A 21555-nucleotide genomic window follows, 5' to 3' on the forward strand; every position below is an offset into this window, starting at 1 on the left:
CACTCCAGTGTACTGGAGTTAACTAATTAACTAGTCATATATTGGGAAATTAAACTGGTACTGTATAATATTGATAAATTAAGCATATCTATATAAATACATTATTTAGGAACATTTAAGTTAATACCTGAAGAAACAGCCAAAAAAGTTGAAAGATCCTTTCTTTAAGGAGGTCTGGTAGTGAGGCGCCTGGGTGGCTCAGTCAGTTAAGCATCTGCCTTCAGCTCAGGTCATGAACTCAGGTTAAGATTCTCTCTCTCTGTCTGCTCTGCCCCTCCCTCACTCTCATAAAATAAAATAAAATAAAATAAAATAAAATAAAATAAAATAAAATAAAATAAAATAAATAAAATACTACTGTACACCTCCCTCACTCACTTCTGCTCTCTCCTTGCTCTCAGTTTATTTGGTTAAACAATAGTCAGTGTTTACATTTTTAAGACTGCAACTCTTTTCCATGCTGAGCTGACCAAAGTAATGAACTAGACTATCTTTTTCACAAAGAACGTTTAACTTTTTCATTTGCTTAGTTATCCAGGTATTTATTAATTTTAATGATGACTTATATAGTTTTCACTAATTTCTTTTCCCAGTTTTTCAATATATCTATCAAATACCTAAAAATATTTTTTTTTCAAATGTTCAAACTCATCTTAGGTCCATTTCCTTTCCCAGGAAAGGCCTTTCCATTATATCTTCATCCCTGTCAAGTTTGGACTGATTCTGTCTAGGCCTGAAATAAAACTGTCATCCTTGGATTTTCCTTTACCAGTTTTCTATGTTGGATCACCTGCTACCTAAATCCTAGGTTTTACCTATTCTGAGTTTCTTTCTGTATTTTGCTGATACTTACCCTTTATTAGGTTCCTAAGAAAAGATATATTGGGAATATATATTTTTGCCCATGCACATTACAAAGTATCTTTATTCTACTCTCATACTTGATTGATAGTTTTGCTGGGTATTGATAGTTTGGCTTGTTATTTTTATCAAATATTAAACTATTTGCCCTCAGAGATTTGAAAATATTGCTTCATTGTTTTCTAATTTCCAGCATTATTTTTGAGAGAATTTAAACTGCATTTTGGCTTTCAGTTATTGTTTGTGACCTGTGTTGTGTCCATCACTCTTTGGATCTTCTCTTTATTCCTTTATTCAGAAAATCTTTATGGTTTTCTGAAATGTCTTATTTATGTGCCTTGTCCTGGGTCTGCTTTCATTGACAATATTAGAAAGAGTGTGACCTTTATGGAAAGGGAGGAATCACACTGAGCTTCACAGGAAGAATTAGGAGCCCCATGGACCTAGTTGCTCTGAATATCACCATCTCATTTCCATGTCACAGCTCATGCTTCTAATCACCATGTTTTTCAGGGGTTCTTGAGGCAATTGTCTTACTGTTTATGGTTTCTTTCTTTTTTGCTTTATCTTATAACTGCCTCAGTTCCACCTTAAGTTAATTACCAATCTTCCTTCTGATATCCATCTTTCAAAATTGTGTTAAAAGCTTTCATTAGTTTTTCACCTCTTCCCCAACTTTATTTTTCCTTTTTGTCTAACACTTTATTATTTCTTTAATTTTAATGAAGTTTGGGTAGGTATAGGAGATAAACACAAGAAGCCAGTCTATTATGCTTAAGCAGATGTTGTAATTTAATTTTTAAAGAGAAGAACCAATGTACTTAAACCTTCCTAATGCTAGTCTTAAAATACGGTACTTCCTATCTGCCCCCAAATAAAGAGGAGGTAAGAGGGCAATAGTATGGAAACTTTTAAAAGAAGAAGTCTTTCTTCAATACCCCCTGCCTTTCTTCCACTACTATTCCTGTGCTCCATGGCGTTTCCCCTCCTTTCCTAAGAGTTATTTCCACTGTTTATGTTGCTTTTGTTTTAAATAATTTTATTGTACTTTTTTTTTACCTCCTAGAACATATTTTCTTCTACTAATAACTACCTCTAGTAATCTTACTTCACATTGCTTTTGTCTCAAGCAAATGTTACTGTATTTATCTAATTTTAAAAATACTAGACTGTGTACCAAAGAGACAAAGTGAGTAGTATTTCACAGAATATTTGTAAATGTCATTTAAGTGAGCTCCTCATTTCTTTATTCCCAAATGAGACAAGACATCTCAGAAAAAAGAGACCAATGTGTTTCCTCACTTGGCCAGATAGTATAGCAATGATGAGAATAGAAATTTAAGAATTTGATCAGAAAAATCTCCTTTATCATGCACAGCCAACCTTCTTTTCCTTTGGTCCCATCATAAAAAAAGACAACATAATGATAAATAAGTAGAGCCAACATTTCTCACAGCAATAAAACTGTATTAAGTTTATACTGGCATTAATCAGGTGTGAAATAAAGTGCTAAATACATTATTCACACAGATTTTTGTGGGCTCTGATTCAGTAGAACATTATTCCCACAATGGTACCTTATGTTATTATAAAGACAATTGAGCTAAAAACAGATTAATAAAAGTGCCATGCAAATATAACGGAATCATGTAGGCTCTTTATTGTCTAACACCCTCTGTATAATAATTATAAACCCTTGTATTTATAGGTTGGTTTTCTCTAAAGAACTAAAAAAACTTTCTAGACATAGTTTTAATATGCATGTTTTGCAATTACAAAAAGACATGAAAAAAACAGAAAACACATATGGTGTCAAAGAGCAATTTTACTTGTTCATCACCTCTTTAATAAGGAAATTGTGTTTCTGCAACAAAAATACTAGGTATTGTAGAAATGATTTTAAATGGTTTGGAATGCCACCTAAAGCAACATCTACATAACCAGTTGTGTTTTTAAATAATGAGCTACTAGTGTTAGTGACACACTTTAACTGGTTTAACTTAGTTCAACAATCTCCCTTTTCCACTCAACCTTTTCCCATCTCTTACCCCCTAGATATCTTGTTCTGTCTTGAACCTGGAAAACAGGTGGTGGGTCTTCAACTTAAAAAAATTAAAATGACACTATTTACTCCCTTTGTATTTCCTGGGCTACAATAGGCATTAAAAAGGCCCAATATACTGGGGAGTCAAAGATTGCTTTGATCATACGTGGCAATGATTTCATGTGTCACACTTACTAATCTCCACCACAATACCTGCCTACCACTATTCTTTTAATTTTGGAATTATTGGTATTCAAGTCAGACCTCCATTGCATTCTTTAAATTTAGCATTTGTCATGTCCCCTCGTCCTCCAAACCATGAAAACAGCTGCTTCCACTGTTTGGCATGGCAAGGATGCATCAGTCTCCTAGTGATTAAATGGACACAACCAACGATACTTAAATTTGAATTATATTGTTAGGACCCAGCAACAAGAAGCTGAGAGTGGGCTTCTGGAACTAGAGTTTTATCTGGAGGTAGGAGAGACTAGAACAAGGCTAAGTTGGAGCAGCTGCAAGACTAAAGCACATTTCCTAGAAGAGGACCAGCATTGGTCACTTCCCATATAGTGTTAATCAGTGATACCCCAGGAAGCAGCATCACCCAGCAGAGCACTCTAACCATATGCCCAGTTAAGGATAAATATTTTTGCCCTTTCTCCATAATCCCTTCTCCCTGACTCCAAATTTAAGATGCTAGAATCAGAGGCAGGATAAAGGGTAAAATAGCAAAACAATTTTCTTACCCTTTCCCTGACTCAGGTTCTAGCTGGGAGGAGATAAACTGGAGTAAGATTGACTGAGATTTTTAATAACTGTAAATGACTGGAAAGCTATAGAAATCTGCTCAGATATTCTTAGGAAATGTGCTACCCATCAGGAAAATAAGATTTAACTTAGTTCTGGTTGGGGCAGTGACTGGTAAAAAAAGTAAAATAATTTCATGTTATGTCCTACTGAGTTAAACATTTTAACATCCTTGTTACACAAATCTCTTCAAAGCTTTAGATAGTGAGGCACAGTTATAGTGATGGGTTACTGTGTTCCTTAGTATTTGATTTTTTAAAACTCCGAGAAAGCTGTTAACTCATTATAATGGCACAAGTTATGATCCAAAAGGATATTACACCAAACTACTGCTGAATATAAATCTGACTGCTTACAGAAGTGCCTAGATAAGTAGATTCAACCTTTTCAAATTATCAAATAAATTAAGGACACCCTTAATTATTTTTCTGTTTTGCATCTAGTCTCCTGTTCTCCAACCCATTTTGAGTTTATTATTTACTATCTGGACTTTTGTTGTTTATTTCTTGTCTATCAAATGTCTCTTCTAAATATTACTCTTAATTATTATCTCCTTGAAAGTGATAACATTGTCTATATTGTTCATGGATATATTCCTAGCTCCTTGCTTATAGTAGATACTCAATAAATATTTGCTGGTTGAATGTGACCTTTGCCCATACATTTTATATGTAATTTCTGCTAAACAAATGACATTTCATAAGTTCTAAGTATTTTATTTCCCATTAGCTCACCAGGATTGCTACACAGAAATGATGTCCTTCCAGGACAGATCAGAGAACCTTAATAAATCTTTGCTCTATCATGTGCTTAATGTAGAATTTCCCAAGTTGGAAATGACTGCTCAGTAAAAATGAGTGATAACTATTGCCAAAATAAAATGAATGTGTCAGATCAAAACTGTATAGTAAATGTATATAAATGCTGGATGTCAAGATGATGATAATGTTAATTTTCCTCAATTTTCACTTTTATCTGATAAAATGAGCTATAATTTCATTTACTATATCCTTATAGATATTAGTTATGATCAGAATAAGCATCAATATCAAGTAGTACATTATGTTTATCAGGGATATAACATTGGATATACTATAATTTATTAATCTCTCATTTCCAACAAGTTCTTGGAAACAGAATTCTTAACGTTCACCAGAACTATATTTTGTCTACATTTCTCTTCAGTGTTAAATTTGGAAATTATAAAATTTTAAGGAATTTCGTGATACTTTGCGCCTATTTTCTGTGTAAATCCAAAGCTATTGATTTTTTACAGTGAAGATGACTAAATATGAAAACTATTATCACTCAAATACTTCTGTTTGACCCTTAGTCTAACTTTGAAGGACATCCCCACTGTATACTCAACTTTAATTTGGGAAGGAAAAGGAAAACATAAATTTGAAACCTTTAGAAAACAATATAATCTCTAACACTTATTTTAATTAGAATGTACTAGGGGATAATATCCCTTACACTAAAATCAAGTAAGAAAACCTCTTGACACAAAGTTGATATGTTAAACCAGTCAAGATTCTAACCAGATTCCTACAAGATTCACTTGTAGGAGTATAAACTTAAAGGATTTGAAACCTGGTTGAAATGGATTATATCATTCAGAAAGTGATAAATATAACTCACCATGGGGGGGGAAATGGAAATAATCAGAATACTTTGGAGTTCTTCTGAACATTTGTCTTAACTCTCGATGGCCACTAGATGGCACCTAGTATTTGGCAACCATAACACTCCTTTATTTCTAGAGCTTAAAATAACTATAGCACCAGGTCAGTTCTGACAGAGCAAAAATTAATCCAGCCACGGACATGTAACACTTCCTTGTCAGATATCTAAATTTAAAATGCATGTGATTTTCTGGTCACACACAAAAATATATAATACCTTGTTATTGTTCCCAGGTGTTCTAACTTCTAAAGGAATTGTGAGATTTAAATATTTTTAAATAAGGTACTTGATTTACATCATTCTAAGGTAGGGATTGGGGCCATGTTGCTCTAAATATGCTTCATTCTTTAAGCATTCATTTTATTTTTCCAAGTCCAAATAGAGTTATCATTTAAAATTGATGTTCTAAAATTAAAAGTCAATTGTGACCAATACTACCCTTAAAGGATTTAGACTAATAGACCCCTGTTTTATTCATTTATTAATTCTTTAAAAAACATTTTTGAACAATATCTATGACAAAACAGTGTGCTGTGCATAGTAGCATCTGAATGTACTCTATCTTTCTGGAATGCTTCATTATGAAATAAGAAATAAAAATTAAAAACCACCCATTTAAATGCTTATCTAATGCCTATAGCTTGTCTTAGAGAATGGCAACATTCAAGTGATTGTAGATTTCATCAGTGAATCTAGAATAAGTTTTAAATTAAAAGAAGGGGCGCCTGGGTGACACAGCAGTTAAGTGTCTGCCTTTGGCTCAGGGCGTGATCCCAGTGTTATGATGGGATCGAGCCCCACATCAGGCTCCTCTGCTATGAGCTGCTTCTTCCTCTCCCACTCTCCCTGCTTGTGTTCCCTCTCTCGCTGGCTGTCTCCATCTCTGTCGAATAAATAAATAAAATCTTAAAAAAAAATAAGTTAAAAGAAGTTATTTTTAGGGTAAAACAAGAACACAGGATGTTTTGTTTGTTTAAGTGTTAACTGTTACTACCAAGATGTTATTCTGTTTTCATTCACATGGTTGTATATGTTCTTTTTGCTGTTGTTCTTTGGGGGAGGTTTTTTTTGGTTTTTAATTTTTTGAGTATAGTTGACACACAGTGTTACATTATTTGCAGGTATACAACATAGTGACCCAACTTCTCTATGCATTATGCTCTATGTTCACCACAAGTGTAGCTACCATATGTCCTGATATATCATTATTACAATCTCATTGATTTCATTCCCTATGCTGTGCCTTTTGTTCCCATGATTTATCCATTCCATAACTGGAAGCATGATTGCATATTTTCATACTGAGGGACAATTTAATTGTGATATGGCCAAGGAAAAAGAAATATTCTCTTGCCTTTAGAAACACCATTTTCTCTTGCTTCTTCGTCTTTATTTCTTTTATATTTTTTATCTTTTCTTATCATTCTATTTTGCTGGCTCATTTCCTTTGCTATCTTCTCATTCACCACATTCTCTTCTCATCCTGCATTCCCTCAAGTTACTCTCATCTATTTCCATGGCTTTGGCTAAGAGATATGCATAATAAATTTCTCTGTTCCTCCCATGAGCTTTTCTAATGAGCTCTAGATTAGATATAAATTTGCTGAGCATACCACCTGGATATTTCATGAACAACTCAAAATCACCATATCTAAAACTGAAATTTTCATCATCCTGTAGAACCCACTCACCCTTTTGAATGATCCACCCATAAACCCAACCCAGAGACCTGGAATTCCTCAGACTTCTCCCTTTCGCTCGCCTCTTACATCACTAAGTCCTATGACCCTTATCTTTTAAATATCTCCTATACCTAATCCCTTCCCTTTATCCCCATTCAAACTTAGTATTGCAAGTAACATTTTCTTTCCTTGTTTGGCCATCTATCTGCCCCTCAATACTCATCTTTGCTCTCTATCTTGACCCTAAACTTGAGATTGACTGAAATACTCATAGTTCCTCTCCTTTTTATTACTTTTGCCTTTTTATACTGAATGTTTCCTTTGCCTCTCCACTGCTTTGATTCTTTTCCTGGTGAACTTGTATTCTTTTTTCAGGATTTAGCACACCTGTGATGGTTTCCCTGTAATCACCAGGTAGAGCTGGCCATTATGCCAAATCAGTATGTTGACTCAATGGATATCTATCTGAGTTTTGGTTTTGTCACCAATAACATGAGAAAATAATGCATTTGCATTACTGCATTTTTAAGAGCAATAAAATGAATAAATTGCTTATGAAAGTGCCTTGTATATAGTATTAAGTGTGAATGTCAGGCATTAGTAATAATAGTACCGGTAGTAGTAGTAGTAGTAGTAGTAGTAGTAGTAGTAGTAGTGTTGCTACTCCTATTACTATTAAATGCCTTCTGGGGGCACCTGGGTGGTTCAGTCAGTTAAGCATCCCACTCTTGGTTTCAACTTGGTACTAGAAGTCCTAGCCTCAGCAGTCAGACAACAAAAAGGAATAAAAGGCATCTGACTTGGCAAAGAAGAAGTCATCTCTCACTCTTCACAGATGACATGATACTCTATGTGGAAAACCCAAAAGACTCCCCCCCAGATTTCTAGAACTCATACAGGAGTTCAGCAAAATGGCAGGATACAAAATCAATAGACAAAAATCAGTCACATTTCTATATACTACTATACAGTGAGACAGAAGAAAGAGAAATTAAGGAATCAATCCCATTTAGAGTTGCAACCAAAACCATAAGATACCTAGGAATGAACCTAAACAAAGAGGCAAAGGATCTGTACTCAGAAAACTATAGAACACTCATGAAAGAAATTGAGGAAGACACAAAGAAATGGAAAAATGTCCCATGCCCATGGATTGGAAGAACAGATATTGTTAAAATGTCTATGCTACATAGAGCAATCTCTACATTCAATGCAATCCTTATCAAAATACCATCAACTTTTTTCACAGAACCAGAACAAACAATCGTAAAATTTGTATGGAACCAAAAAAGATCCCAAATAGCCAAAGGAATGTTGAGGAAGAAAACCAAAGCTGGTGGCATCACAATCCAGACTTCAAGCTCTATGACAAAGCTGTAATCATTAAGACACTATTGTACTGGCACAAAAACAGACACATAGATTGATAGAACAGAATAGAGAACCCAGAAATGGACCCTCAACTCTATGGTCAACTAATCTTTAACAAAGCAGGAAAGAATATCTAATGGAAAAAAGACAGTCTCTTCAACAAATGGTGTTGGGAAAATTGGACAGCCACATGCAGAAGAATGGAACTGGACCATTCCCTTACATCATACACTAAAACAGACTCAAAGTGGATGAAAGACATAAATGTAAGACAGGAATCCATCAATCCTAGAGGAGAACACAGGCAGCAATCTCTTACTTCAGCTGCAGCAACTTCTGGCTAGACATGTCTCCAAAGGCAAGGGAAACAAAGGCAAAAATGAGCTATTGGGACTTCATCAAGATAAAAAGCTTTTGCACAGCAAAGGAAACAGTCAACAAAACCAAAAGACAACCAACACAATGGGAGAAGATATTTGCAAATATTTTATCAGATATAGGGTTAGTATCCAAAATCTATAAAGAACTTATCAAACTCAACACCCAAAGAACAAATAATCCAGTCAAGAAATGGGCAGAAGACATGAACAGACGTTTCTCCAAAGAAGGCATACAAATGGCCAACAGACACATGAAAAAATCCTCACATCACTTGGCATCAGGGAAATACAAATCAAACCACAATTAGATACCACCTCACACCAGTCAGAATGACTAAAATTAACAAGTCAGGAAACAACAAATGTTGGGAAGGATGTGGAGTAAAGGGATCCCTCTTACACTGTTGGTGAGAATGCAAGCTAGTACAGCTTGCAGTATGGAGGTTCCCCAAAAAGTTGAAAATAGAGTTACCCTACAACCCAGCAATTGCACTAGTGGATATTTACCCCAAAGATACAAATGTAGTGATCCAAAGAGGCACCTGCACCTCAGTGTTTATAGCAGCAATGTCCACAATAGCCAAACTGTGACAAGAGCCCAGATGTCCATCGATAGACGAATGGATAAAGAAGATGTGGTTTGTATGTATGTGTGTGTGTGTGCATATATATATATATATATATATATATATATATATATATATATAATGCAATACTACTCAGCCATCAAAATAAATGAAATCTTGCCATTTGCAATGATGTGGATAGAGCTAGAAGGTATTATGCTAAGTAAAATAAGTCAATCAGAGAAAGGCAATTATATGATTTCACTTATATGTGGAATTTAAGAAACAAAACGGGAGCATAGAGGAAGGGAGGGAAAAATAAAATAAGTTGAAATAAGAGAGGCAGACAAACCATTAGAGACTCTTAACCATAAGAAACAAACTGAGAGTGGCTGAAGGGCTGGAGAGATGGGGTAACAGGGTGATGGGCATTAAGGAGGGCATGTGATGTAATGAACACTGGGTGTTATATATAACTGATGAATCACTGAACTCTACCTCTGAAATTAATAATACACTATGTGTTAATTAATTGAATTTAAAAAAATTTTTATAAAGTGAGTACCCTAAGAAGAGCATCTGAATTTCTCTGTTCCCTTCATTAAGATTCACCAAAATGACTCTAAGACATCTGAAGGGGGAAAAAAATCCATAAATGATTTGAGAATGAGAACTTTCCACTCACCTTTTTCATCAGATAAATTTCTAAGAAAGATTCACTTTTTGAACTACATTGTAATATATATACCTTTTTTCAGTTCAACATAATGACACTAACATTTATTTATTTATTTTAATTTAACAACACTAAAGTAGGGATTTAAAATTAATAAATTAATATGTAACTGGGTGTTCATAAAAATATATAAGAAGTACAAGTAAAATAATAATTCCACTCAAAGGGAAACATTTATTTACCCTAATGATTTCATACCCACATCATAAACAGACATTATTACCATCAGTAGTGAAATTAAGAAAGGGAAAGAAAAATAAGGGGAGTTGATGGCTAGCTCGTTTGAACATTCTAATGTAAGAAATCAATGCTTCAGTCAGTTCAGAAGTGTTAGTAATTAAAATGGAGACAACCAGTGTGACCTCATTATCTTAAGAAAGAAAAAAGAAGAATTTGAGCTGTTCTAGAGTATTATGTCTAGCTCAACCTAAGATATTATTGTTCAATTAAATAAATTATTCATGAAAGTGTTATGATCATAGTTCTGAAAATTTGGAATATGCAGAACAAATGTTCCAAATTACTCGTAACCTGCTATACATTATTGCTTTGATGAGTTTAACTCCAGAATATTTTCTCTTGCTAATTATGCCAGAGACTCTCAGTTGTCTCCCAAACTTACTTTCTTGCTGGAAGATCACTTTCCATAATAGAGGCTGAAAATACCAAAGTTTTGTCTTCCCAGACTTCTTTGCAGGAAGGGTATGTGACCCAGTCCTGGCGAATGAGGGCTGAGGGGTAGTCTGATTAAGGAAATGCACTTATGTCTTCTGGGAAGTATTTTATTTCCTGTTAAAATAGAGATGTGTAAAGATTTGAGGTGAGAAATTTCCAGCCATCTCATGATCACGAGATGATGGCCAAGAGAAACTGACACAGCACTGACATTGTTGAGCCAACACTGAAACAGTGCACCTCTAATGAAGTACATACTTAATGAATTGAGAAAAAAGAAGCACTTAGTTTACACCACTTTTATTCAGGTATTCTGTTACCTGAAGCCAAAATACATTGCATATGATATATCTGTTTATATATACAATTATGATCACAGTATGTATAAAATTTTATATCTTCTTTTTGTCACATAGTATTTCATTATCATTTTCTAATTTGATACATTCTCCTCAAAATTATTATTTAATGGCTGTATAATGTAACATTGTATGAATGTATTATAATGAGAATTTCCACCAGCTTTACAAATATTATGGTAAATGCAATCATATTAAGACTAATACCTCCAGTTCCAGTATTTTTGAACCCCTACTGCTTATCTGATGCTCAGCAGGGAGTCTGCTTGAGATTCTCTCTCTTCCTCTGCCCTTACCTCCCACTGGCATGTGCTCTTTCTCTCTCTGTCAAAATAAGTAAATAAATCTTAAAAAAAAGAAAAAAGAAAAAAAGAACCAAGTGTCCGGCAAATACCTCATAATCTTGAAGGAAGCTAGAACAGTGTAAAGGGGCCTTGAAAACAACATCACAACAGCCAGAGAAAGTTGCAAAGTGTCTTGCTGAGTCCAGAATTTTAAAATGATTGAAGAAATATATGAAAAAATAAAAATTGTAATAAAGTAATGAAAGTATAGTATAGGCTAGGAAAAGGAAAGAATGGGGAAATAATGATAAATAACCTAAGAGAACTTCTAAAAGTGAAAATAGTGTCAGTGATGTTAAAAACACAATGGATGAATGAAACCAATTCATGATAAAATTTTAGCAATCTAAGACTATACAAGGGCTTCTTAACCAGGTAACATGCATCTACCAAAAATATACAGCAAAGTTAAGTTGACAGTGGACAATCTACTGGGAAATATTAGTTACACACTTAATTAAGATCATGATCAGGAATCACCAATCACAAATATCTGGAAGCACCAATGCCATGAAGGATGGGGCAATAAAACCAACAACCTGAATTTACACCTGAAGAAGCAGAATTAATAGAATAACTAGAATGAGACTTTTAATAAGTAAAATTACTATCCTCAAAGAGGTATTATAATATAAAAAAAGGAGCAGATAGTTAAAGAGAAGCTACTTGATATTTAAAAAAACAGAAGCAAATATTTTTGCATTTATATTTTATGTAAAATATGTTATATTTTAAGCAAATTATGCTTAATGAAATAACGAATATTTTCCTGAACTCAAAAGCTGCCATACTTATTCTATTTTCTCTCTTTTATTTCTCTACTGCTTTTTTTAAAGCCAATTTCAGCTTTGCAGATTAGGAAATGAAGAGGGGAAATCATGAGGATAGTAGAAGAAGTAATAGAAATCAAGAACAAATCCAGCTGTCTTAGCTTTAGTAAGGAGAAAATTAAAACCATGAGTGAATAATTTGTCCAAGGTCACATAGTCTCTTATAGGGAGCAAGTGTTGAGATTAAATTTTTTAAAAAAAGGGAAGAAAGAAAAGCAGTAGAGAACACCAACTGATCTCATTTCTCATTCTTCTCTCTACCATCCCAGACCAAGTTTCCAAAACTATATGGGAATCATTTCTGTAATTCTTAAGTTGGCTGAGTTTCATTTGGGGGAGAGGTTGTGATTTCCTGTTAAAAAAGATGTTCTGATCTTTGTTAGGTGACGGTTAAAGTGGTTTGTTGGTTCTCATGTTTAAGTGCCATTTATTTACATCCAGCGATAAGTTCTCTATCACCAGAGACTCACTCACAATTTTTCAGTTCTACCACATCTATTCTTCAGGGTCTTATGGCAACACCTTTGCAGGATGTATAATGTTATACACAGAAAATCTGAAGCAGTAAAAACATCATCAGTTAGTTAAGCCTATCCATTAAGGACCTCTTTAATTCTTACTTTGCTTTTTCTCTTTGACAGATAATAATAAGAAATGATATATTCAACACCATATTCATAATAAAGGCCTATGGTTTGCAATCAGACACCAGAGAAAATCAGTTTATATTTGACGGCTTAGTGCCACCCCAGGGTCACAAATGATTATGAGGGTCAAAAGAAAGAGGCCAAAGCTATTTTCTAACTTACATCCAATTCTTTTTCTTTGTAAGATACAAGTGTCATTCTTTTCAAATATTTGCACTTCATAACTTGTATGTAACACATATCTGCATGTAAAACCAAACAAAATACCTTATTTCCATTTTGTCTAATAATTTCTTGGGTTCTAAAATGCCTGTGTTACCATTTTTGACAAATTATGAACATTATTTTTCACTATAGTTCCAAATATATTTAGGAATGTGGGTTTTATTAAGCCTGGTCCATTATTTCATCATTTTTACAAGCCATTTGATACAATCTTCAACTTCCAACCCATCTAAGCCTGGGGGTAACAATGAGCAATGAGAGGAGTAATTATAGTAATGAAAGGTATTATTGGTCCTGAGCTTCTTTACAAAACCTCATAGTTCATAGGAGTAATTGTAGTAATGAAAGGTATTATTGGTCCTGAGCTTCACAGTCTTTTGAGACAGTAGATCTGGGTCTTCCATTTGTATCCATGTGATCTTTACCAGCCTAGGTTCCATAATTTGTGGAGTGGGCATATTGATAATAGTACCTACTTTGTAGTTGATCTAGAGGGATTAAGAAAATAATAAAATATATGTAATATTTAGCAAGTTTCCTGGCTCACAGAAGGAAATTTATTAAGTTTTGATGCTGTATTATCACCATCATCATCACCACTGTAACTGCCCTATCCCCAAGGTGGTCCCTTCCAATAACAGGATTATGGAGTGTTTAGATACCACCTTCTTGGTAGCCATTATAAGCATTCTGCAGAAATGTGTGCTCCTCTCTGTCTACTTCACAGCCTCAGGGACTCAGCTATTATTGCATGACAGTTGCTGATGACACTAGACCTCATGACTATGCCAATTGCCACAGTTGGAGCCTGCCAATGTCACTCAAGTTACCGTCCAGCTACTGCCAACACCACTCACATTTATTTTGGCAGGTCTCCTCCACGTCTCCACCAGTGTTGTTCTTCTCACTAAGCTGCTTTCAGAAATGTCTTGCTCTCTTGGTTTTTAAACAATGTTACAGTCCTATTAGAGTCTGCCTTCCTCCTCCTCCCATAACAATGATAAATGAGAAAATGTCTTTGTAAGCACATTGCTCATAATCTAGCAAAGGAGATGGACATATTAACAACTGGCTATAAAACAATGTGATAAGTTTCATTTGCTATAATCTTACTTGCTTTTGTTTTCCCTCTTGCATGATGTTTATATTTCTGTCTTTCCAGTTCTCCTGTCACAATCATAGGCCAGATCATAGGCTTAATTGTCTAATTTCCCTTCCTGTTTCTAGATTCTCCCTTCTCCTTTTCATCCAACATGTCACTGTTAGATTAATCTTTCCAATGGACTACTTTAATCAAGAGATCTTCTACTGATTGCTAAAGACAGGGGGTCTTTAAGAAACAAGGAAATTGGATTCAAAAGGTTTTTTTTTAAAGTAGTAGATATGATTAAACACCCACTGGCATTTGAGAGAGTACATTTCTTACCATCCCACCCTTACCTAATTTGGGGGGGAGGGATTTACAAAAGCATTAAAGAGATGGACTCCTCCCTCCATCTACTGAGTGGTGCTTCACAGCTATCCTCCAGAGCAGCTGGCTCATCAGGATGGACTGCTCAGGGACCAATTGAAATGTAGGCTGGTGGGCAAACTCCTCAAGTTACTGACTTACAGTTGAAATTAAAAGGTTTCTCTCTTTAGCAAGCCCCTTCCTCCAAACATAGAACCCAAGATCTTCCTATTTCCGTTTGTGCTGCTTATCAAACTGTTGTCTCTTGTCTCTAAACCCACTATTCTATGCTAGGCTTTGTGATGCTAGTGCTCAGATTCCACAAAGAATATTTCTACATTTCACCTCCATGGTGCCAATAGAGCACACTAGAGGGATTCTGCTAGGTTACTTCAGGAAGAAGAGCCTTGCTCTCTTCTGTTTTCCTTCTTATTCCTCTGAGTGTCATCCTAGCAGTGATCCTTCATCTGGACAGTGGGGATTCCTTCCTGTAGAAGCAGCTGAATCTGGTTTGTAGATTTTTGCATACTTGCAAATACAGATTCATCATGGCCCCCCTTCTCCACCATGAAAAACAATACCAGCAGTATGATAGCTCTTCTTCGGATGTTTGGGTTTTAGGCTCATGGGGATGCTCTTCTGTAGTCTGAGTCTCAACTCTATGGAACCCTTCTTCTAAATTTTAATGATTGAAACCACTTCCCTTCTTCCCCTTTAGCAACTCATCCTGCAGTTGCTAACTCAGTGACACCTTAGAGTTCCCTGTTAGCCTATAGATTATCTAGTTAATGAGTTTCTACTGAATTAACAATTCTTTATATTAAATTTCTCTGTTCAAATAACTGGTGCAGTTTTTGTTGTCTGACTGGAGTCTGACTGATACACCATAATTAAGCTATGAGTCTGATGATCCTTTTTGCCTCATCCTAATTTCTCCAGAAAATGTAGAGTTGAGTGTATGTACATCTAGCCATTCTGTTAGATGGTGGTGAGACTTAGGGAGACTACATGTGTTTTATTGTCGCTCTGCCTATAAATTTCACCAATGAACCTGCTTTACACCTACAACGTGTTTCATTTGTAGAGTTTGTCCCATCTGTGGCTTAACAAACAGAAGCAGGTACAGTATAGGAGTCATAGAAGATATCCAGAAAATGTTTATGAATGAGTAAATTAAAATCCATTAGTTGTTTTAAGGAGAAAAATTAAGATATTAAATTGCTTGGAAGTGTCTCCGACAAATAATGCAAGTTTCTGTTGCTAATACCAGCTCCTTCTGAGAATCTTGACAAGATCAGCCCCAAATGAAGGGACACCTTCTAATAGGCTCTGCACATATAAGTCAGTGTTTTAGGTTATCAAACTATTTTTTCTCAGCTCCAAGTACACCCTTCTACACTCAAATACACTTTGCTTTTCTGCTCTTTTCCTCTTCTTTTTTTTTCTGCTTTAGGATTGGTACCAGCAGTAGCTCAAGTAATACCTTCTGAGTATTTTGATTTCCTGCTCTGCAAGTCCTTACCTCCAAGTTTAAGGATCGGTAAACCTGGCCTCATTTCATTTTGTTTGCAAACCACATTTCTACTTTGCCAGCTGGCTCCCTGTTAGGTTCTTTCAACAGAGAGTCCTGCAGAGAAACTAGAAGCCAGGATGACAAGAGGAGAAATTTTCTTATTCCTGTTTGCTTGTCCCTATCCACATCTCCACAACAAGAGTTCTTCACCCTGGTAGTAGCTGTTGGTTCTTTTCTCTCCCACATTCCTTGAAATAGACTCATGTAATCCCTACAAAATACTAGCATCAATTGGCAGGCACCCTTTCTTAGAAGTCTGAATTCCAATTCCTTGGGCAACCTCCTTTATGATCTTAAGATACCAACACCATCTAGATGACCCTCCCTCTTCAGAGGTCTGAATTTTAGCTCTGTAGGATCTTTCCTCCATGTTCCTGAGGTACCATCAACAGCTAAGTAACCCACCCTGCTCAAAATCCTGCTCTTACCTCTGCAAGTTACTTCCTCCAAGCTCCTGAGGTACCAACCCCGCCAGGCAATATCTCCTTGGCATTTTGGGTCCCAGCTCTTTGGGGTCCCTTCCTAAGTTTTATGATTCTAATAACTCAACTTCTGTATAACCTCCATATTTCCCTTCTGTATTTTCTATAGTCCTTTGCTGATTAGTCAACATTCTATATTAATATTTCTCTGTTAAATGAACCATGCTAAATAATTTGTTTTTCCATCTGGATCCTGACTGATACAGTCACATTCTTGGTACCAAATAATGCCACCATTATTGCCACAGCTAACTGGATAGAGGATGAATTCTGGTCCCAAGAACTCAGGCCACAAAGGCAGATTGCCTGGCTCCATATCCCAAGTCTAACCCTTGCTAGCTGTGTCAAATTGAGCAAGTTACTTAAGCTCTCTGTGCTTTTCTTCATTTATCTTAATAGGATAATAATAACACCTTCATGAAGTTGTGAGAATTAAATGAACTGATACATGTAAAATACTTAGAATAATGATTTTCAATAAGTAGTAGCTATTGTAGGGAAGAAAAATAATTTTCCTTCTACTCTTCTAGGTTGGCTGAGAACCCCTGGTAATAAAGGATGGATTGATAGGGGAAAAAAAGAAGTTTAATGACCTTAAACCTTCTGTATACATGGGAGATACCCAAGAAAACTGAGTAACTCTTCCAAATGGTCCAATCTACCACCTTAAATACCATTTTCAGCTAAACACAAAAGATGTTGGGGGGTGAGAGAGGAAGGCCAATTATGGGAAGTTACCAGGAAAGTCATAGTAAACAAGGGTAAAGTTATGTAGATTTAAGTTCTTACCTTTTCATTGAAAAGAGTTTCTAGAGGTTTGGTCCTGCTTTTCTTCCTGGTCCAGAGAAAGAGACTTCTTTACAGATGGATATTTCCCTCATCAATGTAAGTGTCTCTTACAAAAGGGTAACTTCTGATTGGTTTTCTAAGCTTCTCTAGGGACTACTGCTTTTAAAAAATAACGAGCTCAAAATGATTCTTAAGGCAGAGGCATATTTTGGGGTGGTATATTCTGCTCCCCTTTCATACATTATTAAAATATATTTTTGTAAAGAATATGAGTTATAGTAAACATCATTTAATGAATAGCAGTGTATATAAAAGAAAGAGAATGAGAGAACAGGAGAAACAGGGGAGGTGAGTAAATACTGTAGTGAGTGTTAGGTATACAGATTGCTCTCAGACAACTAGACCTATAGCATCTTGAATGAAAATGAAATCTCCTACCTACCCTCGTGTCTCTGCATTTTCCTGACCTATCTGCAAAGAACTTATAATCAATTATACTACAGCATGCTAATTGCTAGAATAGAAAAATGCAGAAATTTATAGGGTCACAGAAGAAAGGCTGGAGAATGTTCCCTGGAGTTATGATGTAGACAGGAAAACTCAGTGAAGAAAGGGGGAAAAGCATATGCAAAGAGCTCGAGAGCACAGTATTTTAGATAAGTGAAAACAGTTATCCTGCACCACAGGATATGTGTGGGATGTGGGAGAAAATAAAGCTGGAGATGTAGACAGATGCCAGACTATTCAGAGTCATGGTTACAAAGCTAAGGAGATTGAAAACTGTGGGGAGTCCTCAATTTAGTCCCTTTCCCGTTATCATGGTAAGGCTGAGACAATGTTTATGTGTTTATCACACTGTTTCATTTTCCTCTTGTGTACACAGGAGACTACATTTCCCAGCTCTCCCCTTTCAAGGTAGATGTGACTAACTGACTGGGTTCAGGCCAGTAGAATATAGGCAGAAGTGGTGTACACTACAGGTGACCCTTGAACAGCCATGGGTTTGAAATCTGTGGTTCTCCTTATACATGGATTTTTTCAATAAATATATGTACAGTACTGTAAATGTATTTTCTCTTCCTTATGATTTTTTAAATAACATTTTCTTTTCTCTAGCTTACTTTAAGAATGTACAAAATATGTGTTGGTCAACTGTTTATATTATTGATAAGGATTTTGGTCAACAATAGGCTATTAGTAGTTAAGTTTTGGGGGAGTCAAAAGTTATATGCAGATTTTTGGCTGCATGCGGATCAGTAATCCTAACCCCTACATTGTTCAAGAGTCAACTGTACTTAAAAACCCAGTGTTACTGCTAGGCAGGGGTGGGAAAATCTCTTCACTCCCTCCCTGTTCCAGGAAAAATTCAGCTGCAACTGAGTGTGAAGAGGGTAGAAAAACTGACCTGCCTCCAGCCATCCTCCACTGATCCTAGGAAAAACCGTCTTTTGCTAGTAGGGAAGCAGGAAATTAATTTATGCCCAGGATCCTGCACTGGTACAAAAAAGATGTCTAAGGCTGCTGGGAAAGTTCTGCTTGCTAAATGCCCCACTGACAGAAAACAGTTAGGCTATTATAAATAAGAAAGAAATCTGCCTGCCCTCTAGAATCTATGCTGCGTGGAAGATGCTGTAGACCAAATGTTTGTGTCCCCTCAAAATTCCTATGTTGAAATCTTAATACCCAGTGTGAGAGAATTTGGAGGTGGGGCCTGTGAGGAATGATTAAATCATGAGAGTAGCACCCTCATGAATGGAACTAGTACCCCTATAAAAGAGACCCCAGAGCACTCCCTCACCAACACCCCCAGGTGAAGACACAATAAAACGACAGCCATCCGTGAAACAGGAGGCAATTCCTGAACAGACACTGAATCTGCCAACACCTTAATCTTGGACTTCCCAGCCTCCAGAACTGTCAGAAATAACTATTTGTTGTTTATAAGCCACCAATCCTATAGCATTCTGTTATAGCTGATTAAGAAGGAGGGAGTTGTTTGCCACTGGATGAGGAACTAGAACCCTGAAAAAGCCCCACCCTAAGGCTCCAGGGTACAGCCCTATGTAACATTGAGGATGGAGGACATGTAGAAACCACCTCTCCCTCCATAGAGCCATACGCTAGTGCTTGAGTAACAAGCAACAACAGTCTCTATCTTTGGAGGGCAAGAGCAAGGAGATAAATAGGTGACACAGGTGTGCAGGAAAACCTGACTATAGAGCAGTAATACAGAAAAACTTTGGGCAACAGCAGCCCCTACACTAAACACAGGGTGTAGGTGTCTACTACTGGAATAATTTGAATCCTGTGCAAGGAAATCCAGGTACACCACTGACCACATTGAATCAAGCCCACATTAACCACTGATGAAAGGAGAAATGAATAATTTCTGAACATAAGTATTATTTACCTTGGTTTCTAGTATTCTTTTATACATAACTAGTCTGGAATTCAATTTTAAGAAGTAATGCCCCCAAAAGCAGAAAAATATAAAACCTTTCCAAGACATAAAGAAGTCAACAGACTCAGATGTGAGAACTATCAGAGAAAAACTTTGAGTGACTATATTGTGATTACAGTGGGCCACCTGGCCAAGCCAAGATAATCTCTGCATTTGAAAATCCTTAACTTAATTACATTAAAGTCCCTTTCACCAAGTAAGGTAACATATTTACAGGTTCCAGTGATTAGAATGGAACCTCTTGGAGCAGGGAAGGGAAGCATTATTCTGCCTAATACACCTAGCTTCCAAAATTTCAAGCAAATTATTTCTTTAATTGCATTACAATTTCCCATCTTCTTGTTTGCAGCTCTCTCTCCCCTTTCCTCTTTTCTCTCTTTCTTTCCCTCCCTCTCTTCCTCTAAAATCTCTCTCTTGTTCTTCCTCTCCTCTCTACTTCCTCTGCCCCTAGGCATCTGGTTTCTTTTTATGTGTAAGCTTCCCTACCCTCTACTTCATGTCTTATTTTTAACTACATGAATTCTTTTAAATCACTGATCTGCTCATCTCTCTCACTCACATAAAATCCTTGACTTTCTCTTGCCTTCAAGATGAAGTTCCTTAGCAAAGTTCTTTTATCACCTGCCCTTTCCCACCATGTTAGCCTCCTTTATTGGCCCTAATCACTCCTATCCACGTGTACTTAATGTTCCAGCTGTTGCATCCTGCTAATGGGATTTCTGAACACACCACACTGCTTTGCATGTGGGTGTCTGCACTTTCTGCTCTTTAAGGTTCCCATCATCTCCTGGTTATTCGTCAAAAGCCAGTGCTGACCTGACCTTTGACCAGGATGCCCCCCTGACTTCCTTACAGAGATAACGCTCTTTCCTATGGTCATGTCTCATTTTATCTTTTATATATCTTCTTATCATATATATAATTCTAAGTATTAATTTACTTATGTATATTTTCTTTTCTACCCTTTGAGGGTATCTAGAGATCAGGAACCATCCACTCATTATTAGCATGTGGCCAGAACCCAGCACAGTGCCTACCTAACATGTAATAGGTGCTCAATCTCAGTGTGAATCTATGTCTGTGGTTTTAGAGAGTAAGATAATTCTCATATAATTAAGACTTCCCTAGAAAAAATATTTCCTTGATGGTAAAATGAATTTTCTTTACTCACTTTGGGAAAATGTCCTATGATTTGGTAGAGTTCTCATAATAAGAGGACTGGGTTGATTTATATATCCTGGATTCTAGTCTATTTCTCCTGGTTAGGTAAACTGGTAAGCAGGTCAGGAATTTGTAGACCAAGTGATAAACACTTTTTGGGGAAGTTATAACCAGTATTTATTTATTTGTCTGTTCTTTTACAATGTAATCTTCTCTGCTGTTTTCTGCTTAAGCTGTTTCTAGAAATTGGGAAACACTTCCCATGAAATCAGAAAGTTATCTCAGCATCATCAGATGGGAAAATGTGGATGGAACCTATAGAAGATGATACACAATATCTTTCCAATATTTTAAAGCAAGTGAAATATGGATAAAATGAACACCAAGAACAGCATTGAATGGAGAATGAATTCTCGACGTGTAGCA

The 21555-nt window shown here is 36.0% G+C and overlaps 1 protein-coding gene across 5 annotated transcripts in view; it reads right to left on the reverse strand.

Annotated features, from left to right (window-relative positions):
- PPP1R3A (protein phosphatase 1 regulatory subunit 3A) overlaps nucleotides 1-21555 on the reverse strand; it is a 131472-nt gene that overhangs the window by 7603 nt on the left and 102314 nt on the right. Inside the window, exon 9 of one of the 5 annotated variants that reach the window (XR_008956312.1) lies at nucleotides 10756-10922. The exons of the other annotated variants lie outside the window; for them this stretch is intronic. The gene's annotated coding sequence lies outside the window, so the exon portion shown is untranslated. The remainder of the gene's footprint in view (nucleotides 1-10755; nucleotides 10923-21555) is intronic. 5 annotated transcript variants of the gene reach the window in all.

This window comes from Ursus arctos, unplaced genomic scaffold, assembly GCF_023065955.2.
Source record: "Ursus arctos isolate Adak ecotype North America unplaced genomic scaffold, UrsArc2.0 scaffold_3, whole genome shotgun sequence".
NCBI classification, from domain to species: domain Eukaryota; kingdom Metazoa; phylum Chordata; class Mammalia; order Carnivora; family Ursidae; genus Ursus; species Ursus arctos.